General features: G+C 42.1%; 1 protein-coding gene across 2 annotated transcripts in view; it reads right to left on the bottom strand.

Annotated features, from left to right (window-relative positions):
* MPP5 (membrane palmitoylated protein 5) overlaps positions 1-20,011 on the bottom strand; it is a 246,730-nt gene extending 226,719 nt beyond the window's left edge. The window contains exon 1 of one of the 2 annotated variants that reach the window (XM_029598870.1): positions 19,922-20,011. The gene's annotated coding sequence lies outside the window, so the exon portion shown is untranslated. Of the gene's footprint in view, positions 1-18,856; positions 18,952-19,921 lie in introns of those variants that run through there. The other variant, XM_029598868.1, reaches the window with a different exon arrangement.
* Positions 20,012-21,443: the final 1,432 nt, after the last annotated feature.

Consider the following 21,443-nt stretch of genomic DNA (forward strand, 5'->3'; position numbering starts at 1 on the left):
TCCACACTGTATATTAAGCCTCATTTCAGCATAGACTGTAAACAAGGCACCTAGTGATTCACATCCTATCCAGGGACAATATCACAATGTACCATATTACAATTGTTAATCAAGCAACATAACCTGCCAGTTTGATTGCAAATTTAATGTGCAATATTATACTTTGTAAATGCATGAGCACTGATATGCTAATTGTTTCCAACAGCGTTGTGTGTTTAGCATGATATATAATGATATGAACTAATGAGAATTGTAGATATTTACTGTAAATATTGATTTATAGTGTTCATATACACAATTATATCTGGTTTCCTATATGTGAAGCTGTTATGATCTCATATGCACATTTTCATGCAAAGATAGCTCATGTTAAATATTTGATTCAATTAAATTTCATAGGTGCTCATTTGTTTTATTTATTGCATATTATGAATAAAATTTTGATTTTTTTTTTTTAATGATAGAGGTTTTTAAAATAATGAGAGGTCTAGAACGGTTTAATGTGAATCAGTTATTTACTCTTTCGGATAATAGAAGGACTAGGGAGCACTCCATGAAGTTAGCATGGGGCTCATTTAAAACTAATCGGAGAAAGTTCTTTTTCACTCAACGCACAATTAACCTCTGGAATTTGTTGCCAGAGGATGTGGTTAGTGCAGTTAGTGTAGCTGTGTTTAAAAAAGGATTTTCTGTCCTCCAGCTAGCGCAAGCCTGCGATAGCTGGAGAAGGTAGCGCACGCCTGCGCTACCTAAATTGGGGCGGAGTCGGCCCCGGAAGAGGAGGAGTCGGGGCGTCATCGGGGCCGACTCCGCGAAGACGGCGCCGCCAGCGAAAAGGTAAGGGCCTTTTCGCGTCCTATTTCACGCCCAATAGCTACACCTTCTATGGTGGCGCCATTGGGTGCGAAACCGGCAGCGATCGCACCATGGCGGTGCGATCGCTGCCGGCTAGCGCAGGACCGGCCCCCCCCCCCCCGTGTCGACCCCCCGCCCCCCCCATTAACGCAATTTTCTAAAGTATCGCAAGCCTGCGATACTTTAGAAAATGAGGCCCATAGAGACCAACAATCACTTTGAAGGAGCTACAGTGTTCAGTGGCTGAGAATGGAGCGGATGTGCACTAGTCAACCATATTAACAGCTCTGCATACAACTGGCCTGCATGGGAGGGTGGCTAGAAAGAAGCCATTACTGTAGAAAAACCATATCAAAGCACCTCTTCAGTTTGTCAGAAAGCATAAGAGTGACTCAGTTAAAATGAGAGATAAGGTTTTGTGGTCAGATGAGTCAAAAATGGGGCTTTTTGGCCAAAATTCAGAATGCTGTGTGTTGCAAATCTAACACTGCCCATTCCTCACCAAACACCATGCCAACAGTATGTGGAGATGCTCTTCCTCAGCAAGGACTGGGCATCTTGTTAAAATTGATGACGGATGACGCAACGTACAGGGAGTTACTGCAAGACAACCTGCTTCAGTCTGCTAAAAAACTAAAACTTGGGAGAAAGTTCACCTTTCAGCAGGACAATGATCCCAAGCACAAGGCCAAAGCAACACAGGACTGGTTGAACAACAAAAAGGTGAATGCTCTACAATGGCCAAGACAAAGTCCAGATCTCAATCCAATTGAGAATCTGTGGTACTATTTGCAAATTGCAGTCCATAAGTATCATTCAACCAACCTGAACAACTTGGAGCAAATCTGCCAGGAAGAATGGGCAAAAATCACTCCCAAACAGTGTGGAAAGCTGGTAGAACCTTACCCCAACAGACTTAAAAGCTGTTGGGGTAAGTTGCAGTAAACCTCCTTGCAGTAAAAGGTGGTTCTACTAAATACTAGTCTGATGAGGTTGAATGCTTACGCAAGCAGCATTTTTCAGTTTTTAATTTTATTTTACAAAACATACAGAGAAATAAAGAATTGTGACTTTGAAAATTTACTTTAAAGCATACTGATTTGCAATAAACATTCTATCTGGAACAAATTGTGTGTCATTTATAATTCACACAAATCTGACTTTTTAGGGGGCCTATTGTATCTTTAAGGTGCTACTGCCCTATGTTCTGCACAGGAAGCTGCCTGTGCACTCAGTCCTTCTAGGACTCGCTCCCCATTTATTATATAAGTTGGGGCTATCACTTAAGCCCTTGAGCAATAGACACCTTGGAGGCTGCTTTCACCTTGCAGGCTCCTGCAAACACGAAAATCCTGTCCTCCAAGTATCTTAAGAGAATTCTTCTAACATCCAGTAATCTGAGATATTTCTTAATGCCTAAACAGTCTCGCTTTCTGAATCCCAGTAAAGAAACAACTTGATTCAGATGGAAACTTTTGGCAGAAAGGAGAGTCCCAGCCTAATTGTGACATTCTCTCTGGAAAAGGACAGATATGGACCTCTTCACATCAGTGTTTCCCAATCCCATGGTGGAGGCACACCTAACCAATCTGATTTTCAGGATATCATAACAAAATATGTATGAGATGATTTGCATACAATGGATATACAAATCTATCTCATGCATATCAATTGTGGTAATCCTGTAAACCTGACCGGTTCCAGGGGATTTTGGGGAAATGCTGCTCTACATGGTAATGCTTGCAGCTTTGAAATTCTTCTCATGGAACAGACTTCTACCAAAAATGTTTTTAAGAGTGAGGTCTTTAACCAAGACCTTCCTGAGAGTTTCAAATAATACCTGTATCAATGCTCTTAGAACCAAATTTAGGTCCCATGAGGGCACCTGCAGCCTCCTGGGTGGATGCATGTGTTTTGCCCCCCTTAAAAAGCAAACCACTTCCAGGTGCACCACCAGCAGGAATCCTTCACCTGCCCCTGTAGAAGGCTATGGCTGTTACTTGAACTCTTAGGGAGTTTATTGCTAGGCTCTTTCCCAATCCATCCTGCAGAAACTGCAAATTCATGATCACATCTGCCTTGTGCAGTATACTCCACTGAGAACACCATCTCTCAAAGAACTTACAGATTCTTTTGTAAGTAAGCAAAGTCATATTTTTTCTGGCTTTCGGCACCATTGATATGACTTAACTTGAGGATCTTCTCGCGTGCAGTTTCCTCTTCTGAAGAGCTAAGCCATAAGACAGCATGGTTTTGGATCTTCTATGATTACTGGATCCTGCTTTACCAGACTCGCTGCGTCTCAGCAGATCTTCTATGCTGACCCTGAACAGGTTTGCATAGCACAGACACCTCATGCAGTCTGAAGCGATCAGTACTACCTTCCCTGGATGGCCTGCAATCCTTCTTACCATCCTGGCCACCATTGGCCAGGGTGGGAAAAATATAAAATGCCTCTTGTGGCCATATTTGTGCCAGCACATCTATTCCTCTGTCTACTACTGGACCAAACTCTCTTCCTTTGGCTAAAGAACTTCTTTGCCTTTGTATTTCTGCATGTCGCCATTAGGTCTCACTGTAGACGGCCCCATCTGGCTATTTGATTGAAGGTCATGTCAACTATCTCCATGTGGTAACATGGTCCAGTGGTGGCTTAGCAAACAGCCAAAAGGAATAAGGAAGCAGACTGGCAGTTTCCTTAGGTGAAAATTTATTTACAGTACAAAACAAAAGAGAAAGAAAACTGCTCACTTTGCAGGGCTGGGTACAAACTCAAATGCAGCTAGTCTTTGCATATGCTGGCTTCTTGCCTGCTTCACAGGTCCCTCACCCTTCTGGGCCCTGGCTCCTTATAGAATGGTGAAGGGAGCCTCCCTTCACCCAGAATCCCTTGCAGTGCTGATCCTTAAGAAGGACCAGGCAAGATAACTGTGGCCAATTCTTTAACATAGTTTGAAGGAGTTTCCTGTACACTCCCTCACATACCCTACCCCTCAGCTCATACTTATTCAGATGAGTGATTGCCTGAACCATGGACACCTCTCTGGACAGGAAGTCCGCATTGATGTTTTCCTTTCTTGCCCTATGTCATATTTTATAGTTGAAGGGCTGCAGGGCCAGGAACCATCTCATCACTCTTGCATTGGACTCCCTATTTCTTTTTATCCATAGGGAGAATTGGTGGAGCTCTACTAGTGTGAACTGCCATCCCAGCAGGTAGAAGTACAAGGCCTTTAAGACCCACTTGACTGCCAAGGCCTCCTTCTTAACTGTTGTGTAACACGTCTCCCGAAGCATTACCTTCCAGCTAATGTATTCCACAGGATGTTCTTGGCCATCCTTCTCTTAAACTAAGACTGCTCCCAAGCCTGCTTCTGAGCCATCAGTCAATCATGAAAAGTATGGATTTTACCGAACCTATCAGGACTGGTTTGGAGCATACTGCCATTTTCAGAGCCCGGAAGGCCTTTTCTTCAGCTGACCACTGGACCTTCTCGGGTTCTTTCTTCAATAGCAGACTTATGAGGGGCTTTCTCTAAGTAATTGGGGATAAACCTTCTGTAGTACCCCGTGAAGCCTAGGAACGCTCTCACTTTTGCTTTTGTTTGCGGGACTGGCACCCTGGTAATAGCCTTGATTTTCCAGGTCTGTGAATGGACCCTGCCCTTCCCCAGGGTATAGCCAAGATACTGGACTTATTGTTCTCCTAGAAAGCGCTTCTTTAGGTTGCCCATCAGTCCTGCTGTCCTCAGACTGATTAGTATGGCCTGAAGTTGGCTTAGGTGTGTCTTCCAATCAGGGCTGTACACCACAATGTCATCCAAATAGCTGCGTACTCCTGATGTGGGCAGAGCAGGTGGTCAACCAAGTGATAAAACGTTGTGAGGGCGTCATGGAGTCCAAAAGGGAGGAAAGTGAACTGGGAAAGTTACTCTGGTATTGAGAACGCAGTCTTCTCCTTCACTGCTGGAGTGAAAGGCTTCTGCCAATACCTTTTTGTAAGATCCAAGGAACAGATGAACTGGGCTGATCCCAGTCGCTCAATCAGTTCATCCACTCAAGGCATTGGGTACGTGTTGAATTTTGAGAACTTGTTGACCTTTTTAAAGTCAATGCAGAAACTTATGTTTCTTTGGCAGCAACACTATGGGTGAGGACCAATTGGTGTTAGACTTCTTTATAAACTCCAAGCCAGAGCATTTCTTTCACTTTGGTCTCAACGACATGGCGCCTGCCCTTGAGAATCCAATAGTGTCACTGACGAACCACCACTCCAAGAGGCGTAATGTCATCATGCTGCAACCAGGTGGGTATGACCTAGTAGGTACAAGAAGTTCTCCTTATTTTGGTGTACCAACTGCTTTAAGTCAGCTGTCTGTGTAGTTGACAGTTGCTCTCCAAATGAAATCTGGGTTCTGTCTACTACTGGACCAAACTCTCCTCCTTGCACCACTCCATCCTTTTGAACCATCCACCTCTTAGAAGGTTTATGCAATAGATTTGAGTTTTGTTTCATTTATCTGGCTGGGCTAATTTGTAATCCATAGACCCTGTTTTCTCCAAAACTTCACAGGGTCTTTGCCAACAAGCTAATAGCTTACTTTCCAAAGATGGTGGGAGGAGGACAAGGAAGTTGTCCCCTGGCTGGAAAACATTTTGGATCATGGAACAACTGTAACCTTGAGCTTGGTTATCCTGAGCCTTCTCTAGGCATTGGAAGGCCGCCTCGCCAGTCTCTTTTAGGCAATCCTGAATTCGGAGTATGTAGTTGATGAGGTTTTGCCCTGGGGTCCCTATGTCTTCCCAATTCTCACGAGCTATATCCAAAATTCCTCTTAGTTTCCTTCCATATAGTAACTCGAAAGGGGAAAACCCTCATCAAGCTCTGTGGCAACTCGCAGACTGCGAATAGCATGTAGGCCAGAAATGTGGCCCAATTCTTGCCATCTTCATCTACAAATTTCCTTAATATTTGAGCGTCTGATTGAAGCAGAAAACGAGGTCATCGGTCTGTGGGTGATACACCGAGGTACACAGAGTTTTTAACTTGAGCAAGGTGCAGACTTGTTTCATTATCATGGACACGAACAGGGTTCCCTGATCTATCAGGATCTCCTTGGGTAGCTCAAGTTGTGAAAAAAACCTCCATTAGGGCAGTCACCACTGTTGAGGTCTTCGTGTTTCTTTCTGGTACTGTCTCCGGATATCTTGTGGCATAGTCTAGAAGGATGAGGATATACTTTCCTCTAGTTGATCTCTCTATAGTCCCACAAGGTCTATGCCCACCCTTTCAAAAGGGGTCTCTATTATGGGCATTGGTATGAGGTGCTACCTGTACACCAGTAGCCTTTGCGAATTGGTAGGGTAGGACCAGCAATGCAATTGGACTTGTTTATGAAGCCCGGCCAATAAAACTGTGCCAATGTTTTCTCTTGGGTCTTTTCTTCTCCCAGGCGACCCCCTAGAAGGCGGCTGTATGCTAGTTGCATAAGCTTCTGGAGATATGGTTTAGGAACTAAAAATTGTTATATCAATTCCCCCGCCACACTTCCCTTTGTGACTCAGTGAAGTAGGACCCCCTTCATTATAAAATTAAGGAGGAACAGGGTTTATACCTGTCCTCCAGGTACTAGGTTTCCATCCACCCTCTATATATACTCCCAGGCCCACTTGAAGGACTCATCCTCCTTCTAGGCCCATCTGAACCTCCCCGGGTCACCCCCCTTTTCGAACTCAAAGGGGCCCGGTATGATATCCTGGGTGGGTTGCTGCTCTTCCTCTGACTCTGACCCTTCCTCCTCGGTTGCCTCTAAATTCGCAACTGTATTTGTCCTGTTGGCGTTGCCTCTGGGACTTAGGAGTCTTAGAGTCTTTATGATACAGATTCTAAGGGAAAGAGTTCTGGAAACTCCAAGTTGTCATTGTTGTGGTTGGTCGAACCCATTGTGAGCTGGTTCCAGAGGCTAGGTTTGGACAGTCCCATCCTATCACTACGGAGAAGGATAGCCAAAGAAGAACTCCTACCTTTATTTTTTTTTGGCTGACCAGATTTTTCAGTTGTATCTGGCTTGTTGGATACTGCTGTTGGTCCCCATGGATGCATGCCAGGTTCAATACTCTGTCATAGTCAATCTGGATCTGCTTTACTAATTCTCTTTGAATGAGTGTTTTCACACTCCCAAAGTCAACTAATGCCTAGGTTGGAATGCCATCTGGTTCAACTGCAATCACAGAAGTAGACACTCCCTGGCTGGGGACATCCACAAAATTACAGAAGTGTGGGGCCACAGCATTAACATCCATTGACTCATCTTCCCTGCAGGGACAGTCTCTAGCAAAATGGCCCCTTTCTCCATAGCTGAAACATGGCAGTCCGGCTGAGGTGAAAAGCCCTGTCTGATCTGCACTCTTTGTGTCAGAACCTCTGGCTCTTAGAACTCTGTCATCCTCTACCTGAGTTCAGGAACCATGGCAACTCAGGCATGGTCTAGGCCTGACAATAGGCCTCCACTACTTCCAACACCTTTTCAAGTGTAAGGTTTAGGTGTCGTCAGACCCACTGCCTCACTGGCCATTCTAGGCTGCCTAAGAACTGTTCCAGCAGAACCACTTTGGCTATCTCCACCCCAGTCTTCCCTTTCAGATGCAACCACTTCCAAGCAAAATCTTTAAATCTATGAAATAGGTTCCTTGGATTTTCTCCAGCCTGCAAAACTCCCCACCAAATCCACTGTCTGTAGGTTTCTGGGAGAGTCCTGCTCTCTCTAGAATAGCGGCCTTGACTTCCTGGTAGGTGGCCCTCCCTTCCAGATTAGCGGTTTGGAATGAATCTTGATTACTCCTGGTGAGTAGATTCCACAGATATTACACATATCCTCTGGCCAGCCTGTCAGCCAAGTTGTACATTCAGTCGGGGTCATCTTAAGTAGTACCAGTGACAAGGAAGGTGGTGGGGTCACAGTGGTCTGTACAACCTGTGGTATGAGTCAGCACTGTGTTTTGCTGTACAACTTGTTCTCACAGCTCCTGCTGCTTGTCAATTTGTGTTTGTAGGGCTGTCTACGGATGCTGCTGCCTTGTAGCAACAATCTAGATCACTTGCTTCAGCTTCTCTGCTTTCCCAGCTACCTCAAAACTACTTATCTCTCCAGGGGAAAGAGAGGAGGGAAAACAAACATAAAAAAAACCAAAAACAACCAAAAACAACAAAATCTGTTGGCTTGCCTGGCCTTTACTCACTGCTTAAGCTCTGATTACACAGGCAGGGTTAGCCCCCTTGGCCTGTTGTGCATAGGCTCAGTGAGTGAGTGGAACAGTGAAGCCCCAGGAAAAGGGAAAAAAAATAATCTTTCTTGCTGCAGCTGTAGGCTTCTGCCTGTGCTTCCCACTTAGGCAAGAAGATCCCACCTCTGCCACCATATGTAAAGTAGACCAGTCATGGCTTAGGAAACAGCCAAGAGGAATTACGAGGCAAAAACTCTAGCCATTTCCTTAGGTGCAAATTTATTTACATTGTAAAACAAAACAGAAAGAAAAAACTGCTCACTTTGCAAGGCTAGGTACAAAACCTCAAATGCAGTTGGTCTTTGCATCGCTCACTTCCTGCCTGCTTCCCATGGCCTCCCTCACCTTTCTGGGCTCTGGCTCCTTACAGAATGGTGAAGGGAGCCTCCTTTCACCTTGCGGGACTGATCCTTCAGAATGACCAGGAGGGATAGCTGTGGCTGGTCCCTTAAGGTGGTTTGAGGGAGTTTCATGTACACTCCCATTCTCTTGGGTCTTGCATCTGTTGGCTTAAAGAGAATTCAATTGATATCAATTTAAAATTTATGGTGAATTACAGTACTTCGTTGGTCACTTTTCTTGATATGACTGTTTATATTGATAAACAAAGATTAGTTACAACGGTTTATAGAAAAAAGACTGATCGCAACACGTTGTTGCATTATCAGAGTTTCCATCCCAAATTGTTAAGGAATAATATTCCTATTGGACAATTCTTATGATACCGCAGATTGTGTACATCAGATTTGGAATTTGAGATACAATCCCGACAATTGTTTGAGAGATTTGTGGAGAGAGGGTATAAGAGAAAGGTTATCAAAAAGGTGTATAAGAGAGCACGTTTTGCAAATCGAGACAACCTACTTATTCCTCATTGTAGAGAGAAATTAGAGCGGATGGTATGTACCATTCCCTATTCCTCTAAAACATCGGGGATTAAATCTAGTATTCTCAGACATTGGCATATACTGTCATCCATTCCAGGTTTTGTGGACAGACCAGTTTTTGCAATAAAAAAATGTCAATTTAAAAGAAAAATTAAGATATTGATCTCTAGAAAGAATGGATGATGATCAAACTGGACAAATCAGATGTGGAACCTGCTCGGTATGTTGCCACGTGATTCAATGTACGGAGTTTTGTCATCAGTCGTTAAATACTCTTTACCGCCTACCAGGGTTATTTTCTTGCAACTCTAAAGGAGTTGTATACTTAATTGTGTGTCCTTGCAATTTAATTTATATTGGCCAAATGACTAGGATGATTCGGGTTCGTATCATCGAGCACAGGAGTAGAATTAATGCCCAAGTGGAACATGCTCCACTTGTTAATCATTGGATGGAACAAAGACACTCTGTGAGTGATTTAAAATTTGTGATTAAATGCTTATATGCCCCTAATGGGGGTGATATATCGGCGAAATTACGGAGATTAGAGCAACGCTTGATTTGTCAATGGAGAACGATGAGTCCTTATGGATTAAATGGACCCATCGAATGGCAGGCATTCTTTAAATAGTTTATTGATATTTGATTGGATAATTGAGTATCTTGGGTCTTTATAATGGTTTGGGAGATAGCGCTTTTCGTCACCACGTTGTAACATGTGATTGACGTTACGTTGCGTGTACGCCAGTTCGATTTACGTGAGTAGCGAAGATGGTGGCGGTTTTTGTATTTGTGAAATGTGGTAGGTAATTTGATAAGAATTGTTAGTTTATGTGGCATGCTGTGCTTGTTGTCTTGTAGGGATGTATGTATTGACATACCCGGTATAGAAATTATGGTACAAAAGAATTTTTGGGAATTTCGAGTAATGATGAAATTGAAGAAAAAGCAGTTGTATAGACGCCATTGATGGATGCAGGTATGTATCTATCTAGAGAGGTGGGAGTATTTGATATATTGGTAGATAGTGAACGTTGAGGGTTGAAGGCTATTTATGTTTATATTCCAGATATGAATATTGATAAATCATATTGGGAGATTTGACTGTCGTATTATTAGAACATAAGTCCCTGAGGAAGCCCCATGAGGAGAGAAACAAAGATCTTTTGTAGGACAAATTCAAGTTGGAATGTGACAACGATCATGGCGAATACGATATAACAACTATGAAATAATGGAAATGAAGTTATTGTAATCTAAAGATATATAAAGTGTTGTATTTGGAGACACTGACTGTTAAAAACTAATAAGCAATTTTCGCAATCACTATGTTCTGGAAATGTTTTTAATATGATTTTAGGAGTGTGTGAATGTGTTTGAATGTGGTAGTGAGAATTGTGTCTAGATAGAATTAATAAAGTTTTGCACATTATTCTCAAAAAAAGTGTAATACTCCTTGTGTTTATTACAATAGACTGAAAATAGGCATACAATTGAATGTGAGCACTCAGTTGATTAAATGAAAAAAGAAAAAAAAAAGACAGTCTCTTCCCAAATAATAAAAGAATACCTTATGCTTTTTATCTACCATTCTTTAAATACTCCACTCAGGAAATCAGGGGGAAATTTAGGATTATCCACCAAAGGTAATAACAAAATTTCAAATGACATATTCTACCATTTACAAAAGGAACGCAAAGTTAAAAATACTAGTCTAAAAAGAGAGCAAAATCAAGTTTTCAGGACGAGTATGATTTGACATACGTAACAGACTAAGAAATGATAAGGGGGCCACGTTGGCAGCCACCAAATCTAAGATACAAAAAGCATAGGAGGAAGTGATCCATTCCCAAAGAAATCATAATTGGCAGGCAAAATTATAAAATCTAATGTATTAAGTCCTCCAAACTGCTCTGCCTGTAATAATTTCAAATTTTCCCACCCTTTCCCCTTTATCTTGCCTCTAAAACAAACCAATATTAAACTTCAAAAAAGCCAGGTCTCTACAGGGCATCATCTGCATTTGATATAACAATTTAGTAAACATTTTATGTACTACACATCTCCCTAATAATGTCAAAGGTAGATCCATCCATGCCTCAAGCTGCATTTGAAACTCCAATAGTAAAAATCGTATATTCATCTGGTATAATATATTTATTTTGAGGAACCCAAATCCCCAGGTAACTTAGTTTATTTGCCCAACTTAAAAGAAAGTCACCCTCCCAAGTTGTACGAGTAACATCTATAACAGCGAACGCATATTTGGAAAATTTTAATTTTAACCCAGCAAAGCTACCAAAGATACCAAATAAATCTAAAACAAAATGCAGTGCCTGTTTAGGATTACCCAAGAATAAAAGCATATCATCTGCAAATAAACAAATACGATATTCAGTAGATCTTAGCTTAAGTCCTTATATATCCGATGATGCCTTAATCTTAAATGCTAATGGTTCAACTGTCAAATATAAAAGCAGGGATAGCGGATATCCTTGACAGATGCTTTTTTTTTCTTATAGTAATTACTTTTGGAATATGTCTATTTCATGATGAAAGTGTAGCATATGTTGCATAGATCAGTGAAACAAACTACTATTTTAATGAATTCTGGTTTGTATTTTTTAGACAGCAGAATGTGAAAAAAATGTAAAAGGGTGTTAAAACCTTTACAAAGCACTAAATTTAGAAACCCAGAGTTAAACTCTTTACCTTTTTCCATAACACTTAGGAAAAGAGGTTAAAAGCTCAGAGTTCTTTTTTCAAATGAAAATTTTTTTTTCCTAATTTAATGCTTGTGTAAGGTGCTGGATTCATAGAAATGGAAACTATAGTCTTCCCTTTCTATATAATAATTAAGCACAGGAAACATCAATAAAAACTTTCCTGCACTGTGTTGCCAAAGAGCCTACACCTCTAGAGTAAAAGACTAATTCAGTCTCCCATGTCTGTGCAGCACCTCTGCTGAGATTGCATCAAGGGTGCCAATTACTTAGTACCAAATTCTGCTGGTAGTTTTCAGCGTGAATTGAACTTAGACAACCAACTCTTTTCATATAGGCCACCAAACAGCTTTTATATGGCATTGGCTTTCAATTGCTACTGACCCAAGACAGTTTGAAGCTATCAAGTTGGTTTTTTTTTTGTTTAAATAAACTAAGCATTAATGGGTTCATTTCTACTAATTATATTATTCTATTTAGCAGAGATTCTATTTTTTTTTCACTATATGAATGGCTAGGTACCAAATCCATGTACAGCAAACACACACATAGAAACATGACAATAGAAAAAGATTGTATGGCCCATCCAGTCTGCCCATTCATCCAGTCAATTTACCATTAAAATTACCATCACTTCCCTAGAGATTCCCCATGCTTTCTTGAATTCAGTACTGTTTTTGTCTCTACCAGTTCCACTGGGAAGCTGTTCCACGCATCCACCACCCTGCTTCATAAAGAAGTATTTCCTAAGATTACTCCTGAGTCTACCCCTCTTCCAACCTCAACTCATGAACTCATGACCCCTTGTTCTAGAGTTTCCTTTTTATTGAAAAAGGCTCACCTCTTGTAATTGGAAACCTTTGAGATATTTGAATGTCTATCATATCTCCCCTATAATAGGGGTTCTCAACTGGTGTGTCACCAAGTACATGCAGATATGTTGCCACACTTCCTGGTCCCCCCGCTAACCCAGCTGCTCCCCCTGTAAAATAGAAAGAGCGTTTTCAGTCACTGGTCCAATTCTTTGGAATACACTACTAGACTCACTAAGATCCCTACCTAACTTGACTCAATTCAAAAAATCCTTAAAAACTTACCTATTTCAAATTGCCTTTAAATCCATAACTACCAAATAATCAATTCCAGTTTTCAAGTTCACTTAACAATTCAATTCCTACATGTATTTACATGGCATCTTATATTTTTATGTTATATTTAGTAATTTTTTTTTGATAATACATTTTTTGTATTTTATAATTATTTTGTATTTTTTCAGTTTCTTTTGGTGTTATTCAAATTAATTTTTTAATTTTCTAGAAATGCTTTATGTAAACCGTTTTGATTAAACATAGTTTGTAAAAGCGCTATACAAAACATTTTTAAATAAATAAATAAAATAAAACCCTCCGCCCAGGTTTAAAATGCGGATAGCTCAGGCGGAATGCGGCAGGAGAGCTGGAGTCAGCAGCACCAGCATGGTCTCTTCTTCTTGCCCCCCACGGCCTGGAAGAGGAAGTGGCGTGCAGCGGCTGTGCACACAGGAAGAAGAGACCATGCTAGTGCATGCATCATCGGCCCAAAGAAGAGATGCAGTCTGAGGAAGAGCAGCGCGGCGTGGAGCAAAAGAGGAGCAACATCAACCCCTGCGGCAGATGGGAGTCCTTCCTCGAGGGCTGGAAGTGGGGGGAGGCTGCTGCTGCTGCTAAGGCAGGAAATGGAAGAGGCTGCTGCTGTCACTAGTTCGGTGGGGGGGGGGGGGGGGGGGGAGTGAGCGAGAAAGCATATTTGTTTGAGATCGTGTGCATGTGAGACAGCATGTATGTAATGGGCGATTGAAAACCTGTTTGTGTGAAAGAGTATGTGTGTGCGCGATTGAGATAGCATGAATTTAAGGGTATGATTGAGAACCTGTATGTGTACTTGAGAGAGATCATGTGTAAGTATGAGTAACATACTGTGGGGTAGATTTTCAGACCGCGCGAATAGGCGTACTTTTGCTGGCGCATCAGGCGCAAGCAAAAGTACGCGGGATTTTAGTAGATACGCGCGGAGCCACGCGTATCCGCTAAAATCCTGGATCGGCGCGCGCAAGGCTATCAATTACGTATAGCCGGCGCGCGCCGAGCCGCGCAGCCTACCCCTGTTCCCTCCAAGGCCGCTCCGAAATCGGAGCGGCCTCGGAGGGAACTTTCTTTTGCCCTCCCCTCACCTTCCCCTCCCTTCCCCTACCTAACCCACCCGCCCGGCCCTGTCTAAACCCCATCCTTACCTTTGTTGGGGGATTTACGCCTCCCGGAGGGAGGCGTAAATCCCCGCACACCAGCGGGCCGCTAGCGCGCCGGGCCGCGACCACGCCCCCGGACCGCCCCGGGCCGTAACCATGCCCCCGGGCCCGCCCCCGAAACGGCGCTGCACTCTGTCCCGCCCCCGACACGCCCCCCTCCGAAAACCCCGGGACTTACTCGAGTCCCGGGGCTCTGCGCGCGCCAGTAGGCCTATGTAAAATAGGCTCACCGGCGAGCAGGGCTCTTAAAATCCGCCCCTGTGTGTATAAGAGAGAGAGCATGTGTGTCTGTGTGTGAAAGAGAGCCGGTGTAGGTGAGAGAGCATGTAAACATGTGATTGAGAACGTGTGCAAGTGTGTGAATGAAAGCTTGTGTGTGCTTAAGTATGAAAAGACAGCATGTATGTAAATGTGTGATTAAGAGCCTATATAAGTGAGAGAGAAAAAGTATGTGTATATGTGTGTGATTGAGAGCCAGTTTGAGAGAGCTTGTGTGTGACTGAGAGAGGAGAAAGTTGCAAGCAAACCATCCTTCCTCCTGAAAATTCAAAACAATCTCAGGGCACCTGGATATCAAAGGTTCCCAGGTATGCAGAGCAAAGCATTTTTTATCCTTATTTTTTTTTTAATTGAGTCTGTGTGTCTATTATTTTGAAATATTTTATTGTTATCTAGAAATTTTTTATATGAGTTTTTAATTATTGGATATTCCATTCATCAGCTATTTTGAAATCTGTTTTTTTTTTTGTTGGTATGGTTTTACTGCTATTGATTTTATATTTCTTGATTTGTTTTGAGGACTCGTGAAGTTTCTCTTTTTCCTGTTACACTGCATCGTCGCTCTGGCTTGTTGTGGTTTCCAGTTCAGTTTTTGTCTGCATGTTTCTATTTATGCTGTATGGTCTCTTTATTCTTTGATAGGTGAGAGTCTGCACATGAGACTGAGGTGACGTATTCTGCTGACATGTAGTTTCTGTGTAGGGCTCTATAGCAGCCTGGCTTGTTCCATTTTCCTAATAGGTGTATTGATGTCTTAAGGCCTGGTGTAATATCAGTGTTGCCTTTTCTTAGGTAAGGTGGTTACTGTTTGAGTGCTGGAAACTGGCGTTTTGGTACATAAGAACATGCCATTCTGGGTTAGACCAAGGGTCCATCAAGCTCAGCATCCTGTTTCCAAAAGTGGCCAATCCAGGCCACAAGAACCTGGCAAGTATCCAAAAACTAAGTCTACCCCATGCTACTGATGCAAGTAATAGCAGTGGCTATTTTCTAAGTCAACTTAATTAATAGCAGGTAATGGACTTCTCCTCCAAGAACTTATCCAAACCTTTTTTAAACCCATCTACACTAACTGCACTAACCACATCCCCTGGCAATAAATTCCAGAGTTTAATTGTGCGTTGAGTGAAAAACAACTTTCTCCGATTAGTTAAAATGTGCTACATGCTAACTTCATGGAGTGCCCCCTAGTACTTCTATTATCCGAAAAAGTAAATAACTGATTCACTTTTACCCGTTCTAGACCTTTCATGATTTTAAACACCTCTATCATATCCCCCCCTCAGCTGTCTCTTCTCCAAGCTGAACAGTCCTAACCTCTTTAGTCTTTCCTCATAGGGGAACTGTTCTATCCCTTTATCATTTTGGTAGCCCTTCTCTGTACCTTCTCCATCACAACTATATCTTTTCTGAGATGTGGCAACCATAATTGTACACAGTATTGAAGGTGCAGTCTCACCCTGGAGCGATACAGAGGCATTATGACATTTTCAGTTTTAGTCACCATTACCTTTCTAATAATTCCTAACATTCTGTTTGCTTTTTTGACTGCCACAGCACACTGAAACGATGATTTCAATGTATTATCCACTATGATGCCTAGATCTCTTTCCTGGGTGGTGGCTCCTAAAACAGAACCTAACATTGTGTAACTATAGTATGGGTTATTTTTCCCTATATGCATCACCTTGCACTTATCCACATTAAATTTCATCTGCCATTTGGATGCCCAATTTTTCAGTCTCACAAGGTCTTCCCGCAATTTATCACAATCCGCTTGTGATTTAACTACTCTGGTATGGGATGTTTACTTATTTATATAATTTCTGTTCTGAGAGAGTACATATCTTTCCCTTGTGTCATTCTTAACAATAAAAATAATACTGGAGCTTTATTTTTTTTTTCTGTCATGAATTGTAATAAGCTGTGTGTCACACATGTGAGCACGGTCAGTCAGGTGTGTCACAATGGGGAAAAAGGCTGAGAAGCACTGCTCTAAGGTATACATGTTTAGATCTTTAAGTCTATCCCCATATGCTTTAGAACGAAGACCACTGACCATTTTAGTAGCCACTCTCTGGATTGACTACATTCTGTTTATATCCTTTTGAAGTTGTGGTCTCCAGAATTGTACACAGTATCTCAAGAGAGATCTCACCAATGACTTATACAAGGGTAATATTACCTCCCTTTTTTTTTTTTTTTTGCTGGCAAAGGATGCTTGGGAACTTGTTGCCACATCAATTGTAAATAAATATAAATGAAGAAACACAGTAAAGTTTATATAAACAGTATTTTACAATCTTGCTAAAATTTACTAGCCTATATGTTCCAAGGAAAGCAGGAGTCATGGTTAGGACAATTATAAAACTACATATAAAAAGAAATAAGGATCAAGTCCTGATGTCACCTCCACTGCATGCATGCAGATGTAAGCCTATTTTTCTTAAGAAAAATCAGAGCATGCATGCAATGGGGTAACACTAGGGAAGGATCAACTTGCCTCTGGAATTTAATGGTCACCCTAAGGTTCATAAATTGAGGCATCCAAAAATCTTACAGTAACATATAAATAATGGCAGATAAAAAACAAAATGGCCCATATAATCTGCCCAGTCAGGTGTTTAGGGTTTTACCTGCAGCTCCATGCAGGTTACCACTGTTCAATAAGCTACCATAATTATCCCAGTACTTTCTGCTGTTCCACGCATGTTATCCTTGTGCAGTAAAGTTACCAAGGTTATACCAGTGCTCTATTTCTCTCTCGCCACACGGAATCCTTATCTTTTTGGCTTCTGATTCAAAAAATGCCAAAGGAAAACTTGAAACTCTGGGCCCTCTGGTTCTACTGAGCCCTCTGGGGATAGAGAAATACCTATAGCATCTGAATGTAATCTGCTTTGAAGTGACAACAAGAGGAATATAAATCAAATAAATAAAAATACTGTTAGGTCTTCCAGCTCAGTGTTTTTACCTATCCAAGGTCAAACTGTATTATAAATTTTCTAACACTGAATTAGGTATTCCTTTAGTACTTCTAAAAAAGAGTTTTGCCGCATACTTGGCTCACAGGCCATTCTGATGACGAAAAAATGTACAAGAAGCATGACCGGTCTAATAAATAAATGGCTGTTTAATGGCTACGGTACTTGCATGTTGTTTTTTCACATATTCAAAAGACAATATCTTGTAAATTTAATGATCTTACCTAAATATTTTTCATGAACATATAGCAAAGCTCTCTGTTTAAATATTTATGTTAGTTATTTCTCATCATTTTAACACCTTTCTCAGAAGAAAGCAATCCTTGTTTTATATTTTCTTTTGTATAATACTTGGGAGCTATGTCCTTCCATTTGCAAGCGGTGGTCTAGTGGTTATAAATAAAAGGACTGGGAAGCAGGAATTAGAGTTTAAGAAATGCTTCTCCCATTATACTCCTTAGTATAGCACATTATCTTCCATTGTCTCAGATACTCACTTACAAGTCAACAGTCAACCCGTCAAAGTTTGCTAAGATCAACCATTAACATGTTTATCATGTGTATTAACAACTGATATTAATGACAAGCAAATGAGGCAGACGCTAAAGTACACATGTACTTTATCTATGAACATTATCTTGCAAATTACACCTGTTTGGGGTATAAAGATTTTTGCATTAATGCACCTGCGAAACAGTTTGGACCTATACTTGCGCTAATAGGAAATTAGCCTTTTTGCATCTCATTACCTTATTAGAATAGACTTCACATTAAAACTACTGCAAGTTAATGTACACGTCAACAGTTTTGTTATTGTGCAAAAACTAAATCTAGCTTTGTATGCTCTAACTACTTTAAATGTGTTAATATTTGTAAAAACATTACCGCACTTTAGTACATTGGCACCTTATACTGTAAGTTCTTTGGGGGAAGGGGCTCTTTACCTAGTATATGTAATTGGCTTAGAGTACTACACAAATCTCAAAATAAATAAAAACCTGAAAAGCACATTGATATTTGGCAATGACGATATCTCAGATGACTGGAACTTTTTTTTGTTGATATTGTTTCATTTCTAACAGTTTCTTCACTGTGATCTTTGTAGCGTCAGCACAATTAAAAATATAAGGTTTTGCCTAAATAAAGTAGTTTTATTCTCCATTGACTATTACTGAAGGCAGGTAGTTCCACAGCAAACTTGTGGCTTTAGCACTTGTGGGTGACAGCAACGCTAGCCCACAATCAAAATCTATTATATGTTTAAAACTATTATGTGCACACGATCTCTAATCTTTTCTAAACATTCAGCTCTCAGTGTACCTGGTACATTCTGTACACTAGAAACCATTCTATTTAGATACAGGAATTAGTTACAGTGGATTTAGAAAGACACACATACTATCTATCTAACCATCAAAATCACTGTATGACACAAGCAATTAAGATTGAATGCAGCCAACAACAAAAGCAAGTTTCTCCGTTTATCATCAAAAATCCTACTTTCCTAAATAAATAGCTGGTCTCATCTAGCAAGCAACTGGTGTAAGCAAATGATCATACCTATAAGGGAGCCCGGACCGACGTTGCGCAGTAGAGAGCGGCTGGGACCGACGGGCTGCGCATGCGTGGATGGTCTGGGCTCCCTTCCGATGGAAGTGCTGATTGCTCCGATGCCGGGTAAGGTGGGAGGGAGCTGGGACGGCCGGCGCAGGTACGGAAGATCTCTGTGCCTTGCAGAGCCTGCCTTCCCTTCCGACGATGCTGGGGAAGGGGGGAGGGAGCTAGGACAGCCGGGGCATGCACGGAAGTTCTCTGTGACTTGCAGAGAGAGCCTTCCCCTCTGACGCTGGGGAAGGGGGGGGAGGGAGCTAGGACAGCCGGGGCATGCACAGAAGATCTGTGACTTGCAGAGAGCCTTCCCCTCCGACGCTGGGGAAGGGGGGAGGGAGCTAGGACAGCCGGGGCATGCACGGAAGAAATTTGACTCTGGAAGGCACAGAGATCCTTCCAACAAGTCAGACCAGCAAAGAAAGACAACGCATCTGGCACACACACTGCAGCATAAGCTCTGCCACTTCACCAATCATGTCATCTGAGGTAAGCCCCGAGCAATACACAGCTTCCTTTGCAAACCCCCAGCCCATCCCCCAAGAAGCGCACATGAACGGCAAGTGCAGGAAAAAAAAACCCAAACGAGCCGGCACTCCCAGAAATAGCACCTCCCTTCGCCGCCGGGGAAGGGGGGAGGGATTTGGGATGAGTGCGAAGCCACAGTACAGAGGGAGGGCAGTATGAAGAGAGGCAGTTCCCCATTGCGCCATCTCTCGCCCTCTGCATTTTACAGGTTCAGCAGGGTAGAGTCTGCCCGGAGGGAGAGTCCAACAGCATCCCATGCATTTCACACTTAGCCTGTCACAACAGTTCCCTTCTTCCACAGGGGAGGGGGGAGAGAAACGCTGTGTTGTCGTCACTCTCAAACATACAACAGATGTGGGAACTTTTCAAGCTCTGGCAACAGCACAGTAAACTCTTCAGAGGAAAGGGAAAAAAAGAACGCTGGATTTATGTTTGGAGAGAGGAGCTGTGAGTTAGGTGCTGCGCATGTGCAGACCACAGTGCACTTACCAATTTCCCGCTCAAATTGTGTTGCGAGAGAGCAGCTGTCAGTGAAGTACCGAATGCTGACTGACATCCTGCTTACATTGATTTTTTATTTGCTCCTTAGGAGCGGGAGCGGCAGGAGCAACGGCGGCGCGTGCGCACGAGGCCGGGAGGAGCAGTAGAGGCGGCGCGCGCAAGGGACACCCCCTGTCTGCCGGTTGTAGATGAGCTGGGAGGGGAGAGAGTGAGGGGAGGGGAGGAGAGAGGGAGGGAGGAGAGGGAGAATAGAGGTGGGAGGGAGGAGAGAGTGGGGGGAGGGGGAGGGAGACGTGAGGCGGGGGGGAGGAAGTGGGAAGGAAATGGGCCGAAATTTTTTTTTAAATGTAGCCCGTTGTTACGGGCTTAATGGCTAGTATAACATATACCAAGGGTCAGGAACCTTTTTGGCTGAGAGAGCCATAAACGCCACATATTTTAAAATGTAATTCCATGAGAGCCATACAATATGTTTAAAACTAAATATAAGTAAATGTGTGCATTTTATGTAAGATCACACTTTTAAAGTACAATAAGTCTCTGAAAATATTACACCAGGCCTTAAGACACCAATACATCTCCTATTAGGAAAACGGACCAAGTCAGGCTGCTATAGAGTCCTACACAGAAACTACACACCAGCAGAAAACCTCACCTGAATCACGTGCTGTCCCTCACCTAACATAGAATAAAGAGACCAAAACGCATAACAAGAAGCATACAGAAAAAAATGAATTGGAAACTGCAACAAGCCAGAGTCTCTGTATGCAGTGTAACAAAGGAAAAAAGAAACATCACCCATCCTTATAAAACAAATCAAGAAATATAAAATCATCAGCAGTAAAACTGTACTAACAAAAAGAACATATTTCGAAACAGCTAATGAGTGGAATATCCAATAATTAAAAACACATATAAAACATTTCCAGATACTAACAAAATATTTCAAAATAGCAGACACAAAGACCCAGTAATGAAAAATAATAAGGATACAAACATTTTTTTGCTCTGCATACCTGGGAACGTTTGATATCCAGGTGTCCTGAGATTGTTCTGAATTAGCAGGAGGTGGGGTGGTTTGCTTGGAACTTTCTCCTCTCTCAGTCACATACCAGCGCTCTCTCTCACACTGGCTCTCAATGACACACCTATACACACATGCTCTCAGTACTCACATATACACGTTTTTTCTCACTCACTTATATAGGCTCTTAATTACACATTTACACACATGCTGTCTATCTTTTCACGCTTACACACACACACAGGCTTTCAATCACATAAATACATGCTGTCTTTTTCTCTCACACACAGACTCATTCACATGCTTACAAACATGTCCTCTCTTTCTCTCATTTACACACAGGCTCTCAATCACATACTCACATGCTCCCTCACCTAAATCAGCTCTCAATCACACACAGACACACATGGTCTCTCTCTCTCATTTAAACACAGGCTCTCAATCACATACTCACATGCTCCATCACCTAAACCAGCTCTCAATCAC

The sequence above is a fragment of the Rhinatrema bivittatum genome, chromosome 4 (genome assembly GCF_901001135.1).
Source record: "Rhinatrema bivittatum chromosome 4, aRhiBiv1.1, whole genome shotgun sequence".
In the NCBI taxonomy this organism is placed as follows: domain Eukaryota; kingdom Metazoa; phylum Chordata; class Amphibia; order Gymnophiona; family Rhinatrematidae; genus Rhinatrema; species Rhinatrema bivittatum.